This window comes from Triticum dicoccoides, chromosome 7B (genome assembly GCF_002162155.2).
Source record: "Triticum dicoccoides isolate Atlit2015 ecotype Zavitan chromosome 7B, WEW_v2.0, whole genome shotgun sequence".
NCBI lineage: Eukaryota > Viridiplantae > Streptophyta > Magnoliopsida > Poales > Poaceae > Triticum > Triticum dicoccoides.
In genome coordinates this window covers 619,657,193-619,673,541 of record NC_041393.1, presented here as the reverse complement: position 1 = coordinate 619,673,541, position 16,349 = coordinate 619,657,193, and the positions used below count along the sequence as shown (strand labels likewise).

At 42.5% G+C, this 16,349-nt stretch overlaps 2 long non-coding RNA genes across 2 annotated transcripts; both read left to right on the top strand.

The window, feature by feature from the left end:
* Positions 1-6,225: 6,225 nt before the first annotated feature.
* On the top strand, positions 6,226-6,976 carry LOC119337892. Its single transcript, XR_005163676.1, has 3 exons — positions 6,226-6,329; positions 6,733-6,792; positions 6,891-6,976. It is a non-coding gene; the product is annotated as an uncharacterized LOC119337892 (long non-coding RNA).
* Positions 6,977-9,169: 2,193 nt separating this feature from the next.
* Positions 9,170-10,315, top strand: LOC119336833. The gene is made up of 3 exons (XR_005162847.1): positions 9,170-9,328; positions 9,633-9,761; positions 10,111-10,315. It is a non-coding gene; the product is annotated as an uncharacterized LOC119336833 (long non-coding RNA).
* The last annotated feature ends 6,034 nt before the right edge of the window (positions 10,316-16,349 follow it).

Sequence of the window (16,349 nt, the reverse complement as noted above, 5' to 3'; positions counted from 1 at the left end):
AATTAAGTGTGTCAAAAACCATTACAGAACATCCTGAATAGATAATTATGTGACCAAATTAATAGAAGTTCATCATCGCATTAAAACCAAGGCACATACATATTTCTCGTTGAACAACATATAGCTCTCCAGAGCATCTAATTAATTAAACCATACATTGAAACTATGTAAAACATTTCAATGCGAAAACAAATGCGGATCATAATCGCAACCAAGGTAACAATTGATCCAACAGCATAATGATACCAAGCCTCGGTATGAATGGCATATTTTCTAATCTTTCTAATCTTCAAGCGCATTGCATCCATCTTGCTCTTGTGATCATCGACGACATCCGCAACATGCAACTCCAATATCATCTTCTCCTCCTCAATTTTTTTATCTTTTCCTTCAAGAAATTGTGTTCTTCTTCAACTAAATTTAACCTCTCGACAATAGGGTCGGTTGGAATTTCCGGTTCATATACCTCCTAGATAAATAAAATTTATGTCACGTTGGTTGGCATAATTTTCATAAACAAGAAATGAACCAAATAGTTATAAAGATAATATATACTACATCCGAATCATAGACAGGACGAGGGCCGACGGGGGCGGATACTAAAACCATCGTAAGAAGCAATAATAAAAATAAGAAAATTATACAAGTGTCTATATAAACATACAAGTAAGAATTTTTTCCTTTCATAAAGAAGATAAGAACAAGAGGCTCACCACGGTGGTGCCGGCGACGAGATCGGCGCGGGCGATCGACGGCGCTGAAGATGGGGACGGGACATGAGGGACCGCTAAACCTAGACAAATATTGAGGAAAATGGAGCTTGGAGGTCGAGCTTGGAGAGGAGAAAGTTAAGTAGTGTGGCTCGGGCATTCCATCAAACATCTCGTGTGCATAGGAGGTGAGCTAGGGCACCACAAAGCTCTCCAACGACCGGCCAGAAAAACAGAGCAGTGGAGTGCTCTTCTCGCGGGCGAGGGGTATATATAGGCAACTCATTGGTCCCGGTTCGTGGCATGAACCGGGACTAAAGGCCACCCTTTGGTCCCGGTTCAACCCACCAACCGGTACCAATGGTGGTGGGCCAGGAGCGAGGCCCATTGGTCCCGGTTCGTCCCACCAACCGGGACTAAAGGGTCGAGACGAACAGGGACCAATGCTCCCACGAGGCCCGACAAGCCCCCTGGCCTCATGAACCGGAACCAATGGCCCCATGGGTCCCGGTTCATGACTGAACCGGGACTAATGGGCTTATCTGGCCCGAACGTATGCCCTGTTTTCTACTAATGTAGCAAAGTCATAAAGGAGCAAAGCTATGCGTGGGCAAGAAAAAAAGGAAAAAAAGGCCAATGTGATCAGACACACGATCGTCAAACTGCAACAATGACCATATCCACACCAACCATCCGATGACATCACAAGAACAACGAGATTCTTCAACAACAATGCCTTCAGGAAGGGAGCCATACTCAAGCGTTGCCGTCATAAGACTCAACCACCAAGGCCGGAATCTAGGTTTTCACCTTGAAGGATCAATCCAAGTATATCCAAGAAATGCCTTCAACGAGATAACGACGTAAAAAACGAACTTTCCAGGTATAACCAGCTCGACTCAGAGTTAGGCTTTCAACCAAGAGCTCAAGACCGGATGCTAGGGTAGCACCACCATCGAAGTCACTGAAGTGTTGTCGCCACCACTTTCCCGCAATCCTAGCAGCTACATGTGGTCGCCACTGCTGCACAACCAACCAACTGCATCAAAAGTCTTTGTCCATAATATGCATCTCACCGCCCAAGTCAATCACTGGATCTTGAGAGATGGACGCTCCCGAAGATCTGTCGGTGACTAGCGTTGTCATGGATCCATAGTAGGCCGGCCATGGTGAACCGCCGTACCAACGAAGAGAGATCGGGGTGCAGGGCCATGACAGGCCAAGCTGATGCAGCACCAGTGCCTCCACACTGCCGCCCCGAGCTCACGCTTCATTGCCGGCGTGTGCATCTGGGCTGCCGTGTGAGCCCCCGCTAGAATGAACGCCCCACGCTGCTCCAACCCACCGAGAGGGGGAACTGGTTCCCGCCGCCGCTAATGTCGGGCGGGCTTTGCCCGGTGAAGCTCACCTACTGCAGGAAGGGGATGGAGGTGGATGTGCGGGCAAGGTTTCTCTCCCGGGTCGCTCACGGGAGAGCGACATGGGAGGCCCTCGCGTTCCGTTTCCGCTTGTCCGATTCACACATGTGGCCAGATTCATCATACGTAAACACGAAAAGTTGGTACAATAAGAATGGATATAGCCTTGTGATTGTACTTGATCGTGTATATATTATTATCAGGTACTCCCTCCGATCCATATTATTATTCTTAAATTTGTATAAATGTACGTATGTAGACAAATATGAGACAAGTAATATGGATTGGAGGAAGTACATCCTTCCGTGGATACATGCATACGTACGTGAACAAGCACACACAGTTGACCATCGAACACATTTAGAGTCGCGCAAAGGGCGATCGCTGGCGATGTCCACGTCGATTGTTTTTACTGTGCCGAGATAAAAAAGAAAACGAAGCGAATGGGAACGGAAAAGCACATCGAGCCCCACGCCCCGCAAACCTCTTTTTATCGGATACGGTACCTACCGGCAACACATCTGCCACTCAAACGCGAAGTGATTCGTGTTATAGGGAGGCCCACAGACAATGTATAGATGTGTATAATGAGAGTCTATCTCTTGTGTTTTTATTAATAGTCAAATCAATGTCAGATGAGAGGGGCCCATGTCAGCAATATAGTTATACTTGACGCATGCATGGTCCATTCTCTCTCCTCCTTCTCACGTACAGAAGATGCATCACATGTCAGACTAATTCATACCCTTTATTTTCTCTTTGCCAATTTCATTCATTCATATATTTTAAACTGCAACTTGATTTTCGGAACTTTTTATATATTTGAACTCCTGATGCCAAGACCTTTAGAACAAGATCAATCTTGAATACATTCAAACATCTTTTAATTTCAATATTTCAAATGAGTGAAACATGTTTTGTGGAATACACGAAAAAAGTATTGGAGTGAAACCAAAATTTTCAAATGAGTACATTCTGTTTTCATGCATATGAAACAAATTTCATTCTGAAATATTTTTAACTTGTTATTTAGAAAATGTGAAACTAGTTATTTTAAAACATTTGAGACGGATTATTTCAAAAAAAAATTATAAATGAGTGAAATCTCTTTTATGAAGCGAGTGAAATTGTTTTTTCATTTCATTCAAATTTCACTTATTTCAAGTTAAAATTTATATTTCAAACATTTGAAACTAACTTTTGAGATGATTAAAATACATTTGAATATATTTCATAAATACAAAGTGGAATTAGTTTTTGAGATATATTTTGTAATGAGTGAAACCAGTTTTATGAAATGGGTTATTTCAATTAACTGAAATATGTTTTTTGAATTAAATGAAACCAATTTTATGAATTGAATGAAAACATTATTTGAATGAGTGAAATCATTTTTGAAATGAGTGAAATATAGTTTTTGAAATGAGTGAAATCTATTTTATGATGCGAGTGAAATTGTTTTTTCATTTCATTTAAATTTCACTTATTTCAAATTAAAATTTATATTTCAAACATTTGAAACTAACTTTTGAGATGATTGAAATACATTTTAATATATTTCATAAGTACAAAGTGGAATTAGTTTTTGATATATATTTTGTAATGAGTGAAACCAGTTTTATGAAATGGGTTATTTCAATTAACTGAAATATGTTTTTTGAATTCAATGAAACCAATTTTAAGAATTGAATGAAAACAATGTTTGAATGAGTGAAATCGGTTTTGAAATGAGTGAAATATAGTTTTTGAAATGAATGTAATCTGTTTTATGAAGCGAGCGAATTTTTTCTTTTCAATTGAGTGAAATCGGTTTTTGTGAAATAATTGAAATGGGTTATTTGAAACAAGTTACATCAAATGAGTGAAGTTAGTTTTACGAAATAATTTAAGTTTATTTTTGTGATATATACCAGCTTCTTGAAACAAGATTTTTTTTTAATTTCAAATGAGTGAATTAGCTTTTCAAATTATTGAAACATGTATTTCTTTCAATTGAAACAACTCAAATCAGTTGTATCAAATGAGTGAAATGTCTTGTTTGATTCAATGAGTGAAATCAGTTTTCTAAATTGTTTGGAATAAATTTTCGAATGAGTGATGTCCATCATTTTGAAGTGAAATATGTTTATTCAAATGATTGAAAATGAGCGAAACACTAGAAAAAACTTTGTGAAATCCATATTCCAGTTTGTGAAAAATGAGCGAAACACTATGAAAAGCTAGAAAAAATGTTTTCATATCAAATATATCCTTGTCTCTGTGAGTTCGTTATTCCAGTTCGTGAAAAATGAGCGAAACACTAGGAAAAGCTAGAAAAATGTTGTCATATCAAATATATCCGTGTCTCTGTGAGTTCCATATTCCAGTTTATGAAAATGAGTGAAACACTAGAAAAAACTTTTATGACATAGTGAAACAATCTAATGTTTTATGGAAGTGATTTCAAACAAAATTGAAATACATAAAATAAAATATATTTCAAACATATCCAAAATTGATCTTGTTCTGAAGGTCTTGTCACCACGAATTCAAATATATAAAAAGTTTCAATAATAGACATTTGGTTCAAAAGATATGAATCATTAAAAATATGAGGAGAAAAATAAAAGCATGTCATATGTCATATGCATGCATGCACCGTTCACTCCACTCTAACTCTCTCTCTTCTGTAAAGCTGACAACATCTGACAGCAGTACATGTATTGCTATGTCCAATCTAATATCTGCAAATAGAGTATAAGATATGCACAGATCTTGACAAAAGTGATGGATGGTGGATTGGCCACCGGTACATACCAGCACTTGTAAAATAACTTAGTCGCCCCACGCCCCACCTCCATTCATCAGACGTTTCCTTCCCAACGAAGGCAGCTCCACCCCTCTTGCTCTCCCGACGCAAGCGCCTCCTCTCCCCACTACCTCGCCAGGGTTTCTGCCGACGCCGCCCCATCACTCCTTCAGCGCTGGCCATCGAAGGAAGGCTGGCTTCTCCCACTAATCTTCTCCTCTCTGTGGCTCCCTCGTAGTAAGGTGGGGCGCTGCTCCTCCCCACGGCAAGGCGGCAGCAACAGCTAGAAGGCGGAGGCGCCGAGAGCCCTCATCCCGAGGAAGGCGCAGGAGGACGAGCACAACCCGGACGTGATCGATGCGGTCGTCGGCACCTCCTCCGACTCATCTCCTTCGTCTTTCTCTGTGCGCCTCAACGTCGTCTACAGGACAAGAACCTAGCCGGCTCACACACAATAGGTTGGCGGCTGGCAGTGGAGGTGCAACAGCGGCCGACGGCTGGGTCAGGGCGGGGGCAGAAGGCCGTGGCAAGTCCGGCACCTGTAGGCGGAACTGCGGAAGCAGCAGAGTTGGTGGAGCGACGGATGTGGGCGGGGCCGGCAGTTGAGGGAGGCCCGCCGGGTGTAGCGGCAGGAGCAGTCCGGGAATCACATCGCAAGAGGCTGCCCTGGTTCGCTTTTTCTTTGGTTTGTTCCTGCACAGAGATGCGATCTTTTCCTCGTTCTTTGGCCTTCTGTTATGTTGCGTTCTGGTGCTCTTTATTTTAGCCATCTCCTCATAAATTTTTGACTACTCTGGTGCTCCACTTTTTATTTGCAGTTGATGATCTTGCTGCAAGTTTCTTCTTGCGCTTACAGGTTGGTGATTCTTGTAGTTGCCTCGTCCACAACCTTGTTCTTGTCTCCTTCGTTTCCTGATCCTCTTGTTCACAGGTTCAGGAAGAAAAGCCCGAAGGGCCAGGATGATAGAGCAATTCAGGTTAAACACTTCAAAAGTATTCCGATGGCAGATATGGAGTTGGTTCTGGTTAGTGTTGGATGCTCTACGTTTTCTAAAAGAAAAGATGTGGTTACGTCCAAAAGTTTTTGCTTTGAGAACACATCTATACTCATTTATTCATCTGGACTTATAGCTGATGGTAAATCATGGTATTTGCAGCCTAAGAAGAAAAACCTGAGCCTCACGCTAATGGACTGGGTTCGGTTCATTGTTTCTGATGTTATTGGGCTTGTAAGTCGAGTGAAATTGGTTTGACTTGATCCAGATTTTGTTGTGTTTCATCAGTTGATGATTGCCTCTATCACATTACCCAGGTTACACTCGTCGGTTCACTTGAAATGCCTAAAGCTGATTTCTGGGTTATGATTGCCATCCTTTCTGCTCTGGCTGGATATTGTGCTAAGATCTATTTCTCGTGAGTCCCACTCGATGTATTATTTGACAGGGTATTCATGCCGTTAGTAATTTGGATTATTTGTGTATGACCTCACCAGGAGGCCTTTTTTTGTTCTTTTGACCTGCTAGGATTACTGTAGAACACATTCACAAAATGTGATTTTGCTTCCTTAATTCTTTTAGCCCTTCTTAATTAGGACACTCATGTATTGCTTTCCGGGTTGATGGAATACCTATCAAAACCTAATCACTCAGTCAATATATGACAAACAACTAGATAGTGGGAAAGCCACACTTCTGCACCTCTGTGAAGATGTGATTCAGCAGGAAGTAGGTCCTAAGAATCAGCAAAATAGAGGCTTGTGTTCATAGGAAATTTCAACTCACAGTTTATTTACATATTTGCGATTTCTGATGTTCAGATCAAGGAGGTCATAATCGCATACTATATATTGATGGAAAATGGAAAGGTTACTGTTGAGGTATGTCAGATCTTTTGCTACTTCGAATCACTATTTTCCTTCTTAAGTTATATTATGCTTTGTTAAGTTAGAATTTTCTTTGTTTCCCTACATGTTAGGATCTTGATTTGCAATGCGAGGAGCTAATCCAGGAAGAGTTTGGTTTGCAATGTAATTTTGAGGTGATGGATGCTCTTCAAAAGTTCTGTAGTGGTTAATTGCGAGAGGAGCTAATCACTATTTTTCTTCTTAAGTTATATTATTCTTCCTATAGAGATTTGGTATTGTTACAAGAGTGAGTTCTGCTTCACACTTGCATTGCCAGTCATATGAAGTGTTTTTACAATCATAATTTGCAGATTTGGCAATAAAACAATGACAGAATCCAAAAGTTTTTATGGCATTACCCATCGTATTGGTATCCCTTTTATCTCTTTTTATATTAATAAAGTCGATGGTGTATTCAGGATTCTATACGAAGAATTGTTTGCGTTCCCCTAAAGCGATCCGGTAGTGGGGTCTCACCGGAGGGTGTAATGCCGGCCGTCGTCCAGATTAATTGATTCAGTATGTATGCTCAAACTTTCCCTTGTAAGGCAAGACACTTCAGATACCAATGGGTAACACAACTAATACATGGAATGGCAGGTGCACACACAACTGTTGCATCAAGTGTTGGCTTGTTCTTTGAAAAAAACTTGTGTTCTGGTCAGAGTTCTTGTGAAGTTGTAGTTGCATTAATTAGTGTTTTCTGTGTTCACAGAATGGATCTAGAGCAAGGGAGTGGTTGATACGTTTGGTCTCCACTTGCGAGCTGGGAACGGGCATTGGTGTACTCCCGGTTGCTGCACGGCACAATTCATCGCGACGCCAACATCGGAACTAAACCCGCCTCAAGGTAAATACTACAGAAAGCACTGCATATGTTCATGCCATCCCTGAATAAACTGGATTTAGATTTGGATGTATATATATGCAGTATGTCTGTTCTATAAAGATCAGCATGAAGAGTGTTTGTTCATTGAAACATGTTTTTCTTCTTGATTTAGCGTCTTAGTACAATATAACTATCTAGAAAGTATTTTATAGGAGACCACATTCAGACTTCCGTACTAAATTCTTCATAGCCTTACCATGATGGTTGGAGTTTAGCTCTCTGAAGAGGCCTACTTATTATTTTCCCACCTTTTTTTGCCCAAGCTACTGGTTTTCCGGTGTTGTTTATTGCCCAATTTCTTTTCTGTTCAAAGTCACCTTACACACAAGCAACTACCAGTAGCCCTGAAGTTTCTATCACCAAAATAACTCTCATATATATTGCCTTGAGACTCATCATTGCTTCAGATAACTTCTTGTGTTCCTACAGTTATCTTCCAGTCTCAATTTACTCCCTCATTTGTTTCTGACAGGCTCGCCGTGGCGTTCGGGCTACTCGTTCTGCCGACCGGCGCGCCCATCCAACATGTTCAAGAACCTCCAGTTGATTCATACCATGGATGGTATGCATGCTAGGATGCCTCTCACTGCTGAATCATAATTTCATGAAATGATGTTGTCAAATGCAAATAGTCAGTGTCTTCTGCAGTCCACTCAGCATACTTTCCGTCTTTGCTTGGATGGTTATTCATTAGTCGGTGAAGAGAATAGTAATGACACGTTGAGTTTGTGTGTGCCCCTTACATAAATTGAGTTCTATGTTATTCTTGGTATTGCATTGATATGCTTATGGTAGCCATTATAATGTTGGTACAACAAATAGCTTTGAGCTCTTCCACTATTTAGTAGTTTGGCTTCAAGACTCAGATGGCGCTTTTTATTTATGCAGGAAAGATTTCAGTTACACTTAACTGATGTGATTTATGTTGTCTGTCCTTTGGTGCTTGTAGCAATCCTCAGCTGATTCTACTATATGATAAGGGCATCACTGATTAATAGACGGTTTCTTTCTACAACTAATACTTTTATGACTAGAGATCATTATTGATCTTTGGTCCATTTTTCAATAGGTACAAGAATGTTAGTTAGTAATCTGTACATCACGACTGTGATGGTGCCTTTCTGTTTGGTGATAGATGGAGTTTTCTGTGTATTTCTCTTTGGTTAGATGAATAGCTTGATTGTGATGACTTGTCGGCAATGCATGGCAACAGAACAACGAAGTTGCTCCATCTGATAAATAAGAGTCGGAAGATGTAGCTGCTGCTGCAGAAGAACCAGTCTCTACTGAAGTACTAGATGAGTCGCTTCAGTTAATAGTCTGTCATGTTTTACTTGCCTGATGGTGATTATGCTACGCCAAGATACCAATGATATAAATTACTCAACATGTTTGTTAACATTGGAATCTCTGTTAGTGTCTAACTGTTGTTTTCTCTGATTGTTTCTTTTAGGATCCGACTTTTATTGATGGGAAGAGTTTAAGTGTGGGATTCATGTTACCAAATCGATTTGATCTTCTGTTTGACGCTGATTCAAAGGCTCCTGATTTGGCACTCCATTGGTTATTTTCATTATGTACCCCATGCTAATTAAAAGTAAGCTCGACAAACAAATTAAGGTAGATCCCGCCTTTCTGGGTAATTGATATCATTTTGTGTGTTATTTTCCTTCCAGAGTCAGTGTGATGTAGAGTACTGGGTCTTGTACATTGTTACTGTTTCAGATTTTGTAACTTACAGAAGAGACCAGTAAGACTGCTAATTAAGATCTTCCTCCAAAGACCTAACGTTTTAAGTTGGAAAGGGATGCCTACCCGCCTTATTTAATAATATCAACATTTGCAAGGATGCGAATGATTGTTTTCTATGTTGTTCCCTTTTTTTGCGTTACACAGATAACAAACTGGCGGTTCTTTTGTGTAGGGAAAACTCTATATGGTACATAACGTGAGGTTTTGGTACAAGCTGCTATTCTATTTGTTTGTGGAAGTTATTCAGTTGAAGAACCTTTATGCTTGCAATTTACACATCCCCTAGCGCCAGCTTAAGAAGGTACTGTATTTACTACAGCTAGGACTTGTTATAAATATTTTCTTAGAGGTTGAAATGTCTCTGCGCATCAACTTAAATAGATTCTAGATGCATCTCTTTAAATTTTGATTCTGCCAGCTTAGGGAAATAAAGAATTTTCTTAGAGGTTGATGCTTTATTTTACATGTGTGGTTAGAACATAGAACTAATGATTTAAGATAGTACCAATGTTGAATGAACTTGTAGCTGAAGATTTGCTGGTACCGATTTCCAACTATATATCTTGTGATTCCTTGCTATATTGCCCGGTCTGTTATTCAAACTTTGAAGTGCTCACTATGAATCTATTTTGTTCTGTAATCAATTGCAGGGAGATAGGGTCTGGGGGGCCTGGAGGGGATGCTCACCAGGCTTGCTACTGCACTTCTGTTACCATCTAAATGTTTGAGCCTGCTATGCCTGACGACTCAATGCTTTGCTACAATGAACCTACAATGAACTTTGCTACAATACCAGGCTTGTCTACAATGAACTCATTTTGAATTGTGTTAATTGTTACCATCTAAAAGCGTTGATCCAAGAACCATCTTTTTTCCATCGACACACCTATGAACATGATTGAATTGTGTTGTTCTTTCATGTGACGACTCAACGCTTTGCTACTGCACTTCTGTTAATTGTATTAGTGTTCAAACAACAAGTGCTCCTCCGGGCTGTATATACGCCTTCACAAGTACACCAACAAGACTCGTGTGCACAGGACGGCGGAGGAGCACATGTGATGCTTATAATAGCAAGTTTTTTGTAATAACTTTTATTGTATATACGTGCCATCAAGGATCAACCTAGACTCACTGACGTGTGTGAGCTAGATAAGTGCACACATGAACGCTTAGGAGGCGTGCCAATGGCACGCCCCAACCACTAGTAGAGTACATGCATAGCCGGATAGTCCGGCCGGTGAGCACTCAACACTAGCTACTATAGGCTATGGTCCCCAGCAGTTGCTGTTGCAGTAGTTGTCACAGTCGTTCTTGCAACTCTTGCCACGGCTGTACCCGCAGTAGCTGCATGTATTGTAGGAGCATTCGGAGTTGCATGACTTGTCGGCTTCAGCACTGCAGTCACAGCTGCCCGTGCAGACGGCCTTGCACTTCTCGATCACTGCGGCCCTGCACTCCTCGCATCGGCTCTCATCGTTGTCGCATTCCTCTTTGCAGTCGATGGAATGGGAGGCTTGGCACGCTGGGAAGCACTGTACACGACACTCACCGCATCCGAGCCGCGGTCCTAGCCCCGAACCCAGCGCTGGCGCTGGCGGTATCGCCATCAGTGGTGGTGGTGGTGCCTGCGCCGGTGGTGGTGGTGGTGGTGCTATGGCCTCCGGTGGTGGCGGTGGCGGCTGTGCCGGACCAAGGGAAGGACAGCGTCCCAAGGAAGGTATGACCAGCAGGGCGAGAACGGCAGCGACGGCGGCCAGCTTCAGAGTAAGAGGGCCTGCACCTGACACCATTGCGCCGTGGACACGGCAAGCAAACCTTGAGCTAGCCAGAGAAGAAACACGAGAGAACTGTAGCTACTGGTGTACTGAATGGAAGGAGCCGGGATGCATCTTTACTAGTATATGCTGGTGCTGCTTAGGTTTTTGCCCTATAGCACTCGTTTCGACGGTAGGCGAGTGCGGTGGGTTTCCTAGCAGTGCATTGAACTCACTCTCCTCTTCTCCCTGTTCTCGGACTCTTTTCTGTAAGAGACTTTGGTATTTTCTTCTGTTCTCGGATTCTTTTCTGTAACAGACTTTGGTATTTTCGCTCTTTTCTGTAGCAGGCTTTTGGTAACTCTCCTCTTCTCCCTGTTCTCGGACTCTTTTCTGTGACAGACTCAGCCTCTTTTCTGTAACAGACTTTGGTATTTTCGCTCTTCTCTGTAGCAGACTTTGGTTTTTTTTTTCGCTCTTTTCTGTAACAAACTTTGGTATTTTCGTTGGGTTGGTCTAGCGAGCAGCCGGCTGCCCGCTACACTTTGCGAGCGGCCGGCCTAAAACGGAAAGTTTTGGTCCCTTAATAATCTATCAATAGTAATTATTTGTCTTCAGGTAGAGCTTTAGAGCGGCCGGTGGATAAGGAAAGTACATGGTCCCTTGTACACAAAAGGAAGTTGACAATCTAGTTTGCTTTTTAATTTTTGTTTCTTAAAAAAGCCATAATTTTTGAACCAAACATTAAAATTAAGATCCGCTTTCACCCCTGAAATCCTTGCGATGTGCTCTTCGAAACAAGATCCCGCATGAATATGTTTTGACAAACTTTTTTGTGTGCAATTTTATCCCCGTTTTGTGCAACTGGCTAGTTGTTGATGTGCAACTACCTAATAGTCGATGTGCAACTTTTTCTCAATCCATGGATGTGCAGTTTTCAATGACGACACCTCACCTCAAACTACCCAATATCAAGTGAGACGTGCAACTTCGTCTGCTGCCCCATCCAACTGCTTAGTAGTCGATGTGCAACTTTTATCCTCTAGTTGGAAGTGCAATTTTTACTATTGCTACCTCGGTCAACTGCCAAGCAGTGGATGTGCAACTTCGAAAACTGTCCCAGCCAACTACCTAACGGTTGATGTGCATGTGTAACTTTCCCCCGTACCCGTGTATGTGTAGTTTTCATTGCTAGTACCCCTTCCCACTCCATCCCAACTATTGAGATGTGCATCTTGAGGGTCTCAGTTGTAGACAACTTTTCTGCACCCTCATGGTCTATGGATGTGCATTTTTTTCATCATTCAACGAATCCATGTCAGTGAGATGTGTAACTTTATTTGTTGCCCTGGCCAACTGCCTAGCAGATTTTGTGCAACTAATTCTATTGCCCATGCCAACTACTTCCAATGACCGTGTCCAATTGAAAACAACTATGTGTGCAACTAGAACTACTATAGATGCCAACAAAAAATGATCGCCGTGGATGCAACTTTCCAATGACCGTGTCCAACTGAAAACAACTATGTGTGCCACTAGAACTACTATTGATGCCAACCAAAAATGAACCCCGTGTGTGCAACTTTTCAATGACCGTGTCCAACTGAAAACAACTATGTGTGCAACTAGAACTACCATAGATGCCAACCAAAAATGAACCCAGTGTGTGCAACTTTCCAGTGATCGTGTCCAACTGAAAATAACTATGTGTGCAGCTGGAACTACTATAGATGTCAATAAAAAATGATCACCGTGTGTGTAACTGAGAACAATTATGTGCATAATATCTAGAAGTACTATAGATGCCAACAAAAAATGATCGCTGTGTGTGCAACTTCACAGTGATCATATCCAACTGAGAACAAATATATGTGCAATTAAAACTACTATAGATGCCAACAAAAAATGATCATTGTGTGTGCAACTTCTCAATGATCATGTCCAACTGAAAACAAATATGTGTGCAATTAAAATTACTATAGATGCCAACAAAAATGATCACCATGTGTGTAACTTTTCAATAATCGTGTCTAACCAAAAACAACTATGTGTGCAAAAATGTTTGTAGCTGATTATAACTTCTGAATTGTGACCTCTATGATCATTTTCAACAAAATATGCATACTTCACGCTATCTGAATCATTCAACGACTAACGATGTTGAGCGGATTAGCTTATTATATGCTAACCAGGTATTAAAGATCCACGTACTGTAGATGGGCTTCTCCGCATCCTTGTATTGAAGGAAGAGAAACTGGTGAGCATGTGCTCCATCACCGCGACTGCACGCGGCACATCCCAGGTACCACAATCCTGTTCCTGTAAGAAAGGAACGAGGCCAAATCCGGCAGCGGCTGCTCAAAGTCTGTTTACATCAGGAACGGGATAACCCGCCAAGCAAGAAGACGCAGTAAATTTACCCATCCGGATAAGCCATGGTGCAGATTCGGCCAGGGAGCAGCGATCCAAGTGTAGCTCCTCGTTCCATCGCGACGACTTCCCTGGCCCTGCAGCCACCAGCAGGGTCCGGGTGGGGGTCAGGAAGCGCTTCTTGGGGGTGGCCATGACGAAGGTGGGGGAGGCGGCGAGCACGCGCGGGTGGGCGGCGAGGTGGAGGCGTGAGTATGGCATGGATGGGAGGGCGGTTGGAGGGGAGAAGAGGGCACGGGCGTCGAGGGCGGCTACCGGTATATGTTCGGACGTTTCCGGTGCGCGTCGGACACACCACTACAAGCAAAGAGCCCACCACATCACAAAAGACTAGTCTGAAGGGAGTGTGGCATTCCTCCTTATAAGGTGGTCCTAGCCCCCTTCCATATCCGAGGTGGGACTAAAGCCACTGGCAACGCCCAATGGCCAGCGTCTCTGACACCCCATCCCCCTAAACAGGGCGGACTGGGGCCCAGCTCTGATACCAATTGTTAGCGTCCCAGGCCCAGCTCCCAACCTCCGGCATATGTTCGGACGTTTCCGGTGCGCATCGGACACACCACTACAAGCAAAGAGCCCACCATATCCCAAAAGACTAGCCTGAAAGGAGTGTAGCACTCCTCCTTATAAGGTGGTCCTAGCCCCCTCACATATCCGAGGTGGGATTAAAGTCACTGGCAACGCCCAATGGCCAGCGTCTCTGACACATGCTCTGGCGAGATCGTGCGGTCAGCGATCGGCCGCTCGCGAGCACTAGATTGTGCGCGTGCACTTTGAAGGATTTAGGATTTTCTTTTCGCTCTTTTCTATAACAGACTTTGATATTTTTATTTCCTAGCAGTGTGTTGAACTAGCTCTCCCCTTCTTCTTCTCGGACTCTTTTCTGTACGAGACTTTACAGACTTTCGTATTTTGAATTTTCTTTTTCTATCTTCCCAAAAGCCAGACATTTGTCAAGATGAAAATGCCAAGACATCCAGGATTTTTCTCCCTGGTGAATAAAGCACTTCATAACTAGTTCGTGTTCCATTGTTTTTTCCAACCGGGCTCACACCCTTTCCATTAGCTTGGCAATTAACGGAAATACGTCAGCGGAAATACGTCAGTTTGTTTGAGTACAAAATATCGAATACATTAAGTTGCAAAAACATGCTAATAGTGTTCCACCTAATTTTGCTATTCCTCATGTTCTAGTCTTATCCAATTCTCCGTTAAGTTACAAACTCAGTTTCCTGAATTTTCAGAACACGGCCCTCTTAGAACTTAAACGAACATCTCGGATTTTTCAATAGAACTAGTAAGATGCCCGTGCTACGCTACGGGATCAAAAAAGATAAGGTGGACCTAAGGTATAGTCAGGAACTAATACATTGATTAAAGTAGTGATATATTATTATTGATAAATAGACATCGAGCACAGTCAAACATATGTTTTTTAATCGATGAACCCCTTTGTCATGAAGCCAAACTCTTTCTTGTCCATCTCCATCTCGTAGGAAGACCCTTCTCCCTACTCAACTCTCTAATTGCTCGCTCTATCCTATATCAAGGGGAGAGCATGTGGCAAATATAAAATTCGTCTACACACGTAGCAACTGTGACAACATTCACCAGCTCTATCTCTCCATTTGCCTGTCTTTGGCTTCTGTTTGCTTAACATGGACTACAACTCCAGCCCGCACACAATTATCTGCTAGAAATGGTAAACACATTGAGCACCTCACAAACATATCACATTCAGTAACAAGCCACGATAACTCACATGAGAAAAGAGAAAACAATAAAATAAAGCACTCGGTGCATAACTTGCATACATGAGTACATACAAGTACAACCAAAATAATCGGGCTCCGTAAGCAAGATTACTATGGCAAAATGATGTGCCATGTGTCAGCATCCTTCGAACAGTGGCTTCGTCAAATGCAAGCCCTGTGAACTCCTCTTTAGTTGTTTGCTCAAAACATTTATGCCAACCATATTAGTTTTGGGCCTCTCACATCATCCATCTGCTCACCTAAAAAGAATAAAGGATATTAGACAATCAATACATCATACGTAACAGTCAGGTATATTCAGGGAAAGGAAAAAATATTGAGCCTGTAGATGGTTTGTAGTATATTTAGTCAAGGAAAAAACAATGAATAACACTTGCAATACATTTTGTACCAAGCAAAGGAACAAAATGTACAGTAAAACATGCTTTTGAATCATGTGTATATATAAAAGGGGCGAATGCACAAGCACATATCTCTACTCCTATAAAATACCCAGTTGGTGGTGATGGTGTGCCTGCCATACCTGATTTTCGACCGTCAGATGTGCATCCAACGCATGGGAGCTAACTATGGTTTATGTTTGTAAAAAAAACTTATTCTCTTCGTTCAGCTCCAGCCATCCCCTCCTTATCCAAATCCTATGAGCGAAGGCATTGGATCCTTCACGAAAACGAAAGAAAACAGTGGAACCAAAGAGGGCAGCGCCGCTGCCGCTCCACACACCGCCGGCGCCGCCGGCGCCGCCGCCGCAGTCCGCTCCTAACACCCTCTTCCGCCTCCTCACTGCATCAACATCCCCACCGCTCACTACCACCTCCCCCCTCCGACCCTCCCCGATTTCTCCCCCTGCCTGCCCCGTCTCCTCCGACGCCGACGTGGGTAAACACGCAGCCGCCGCCGCTCGTCCCCGGAGTCCGCGACGCCTCC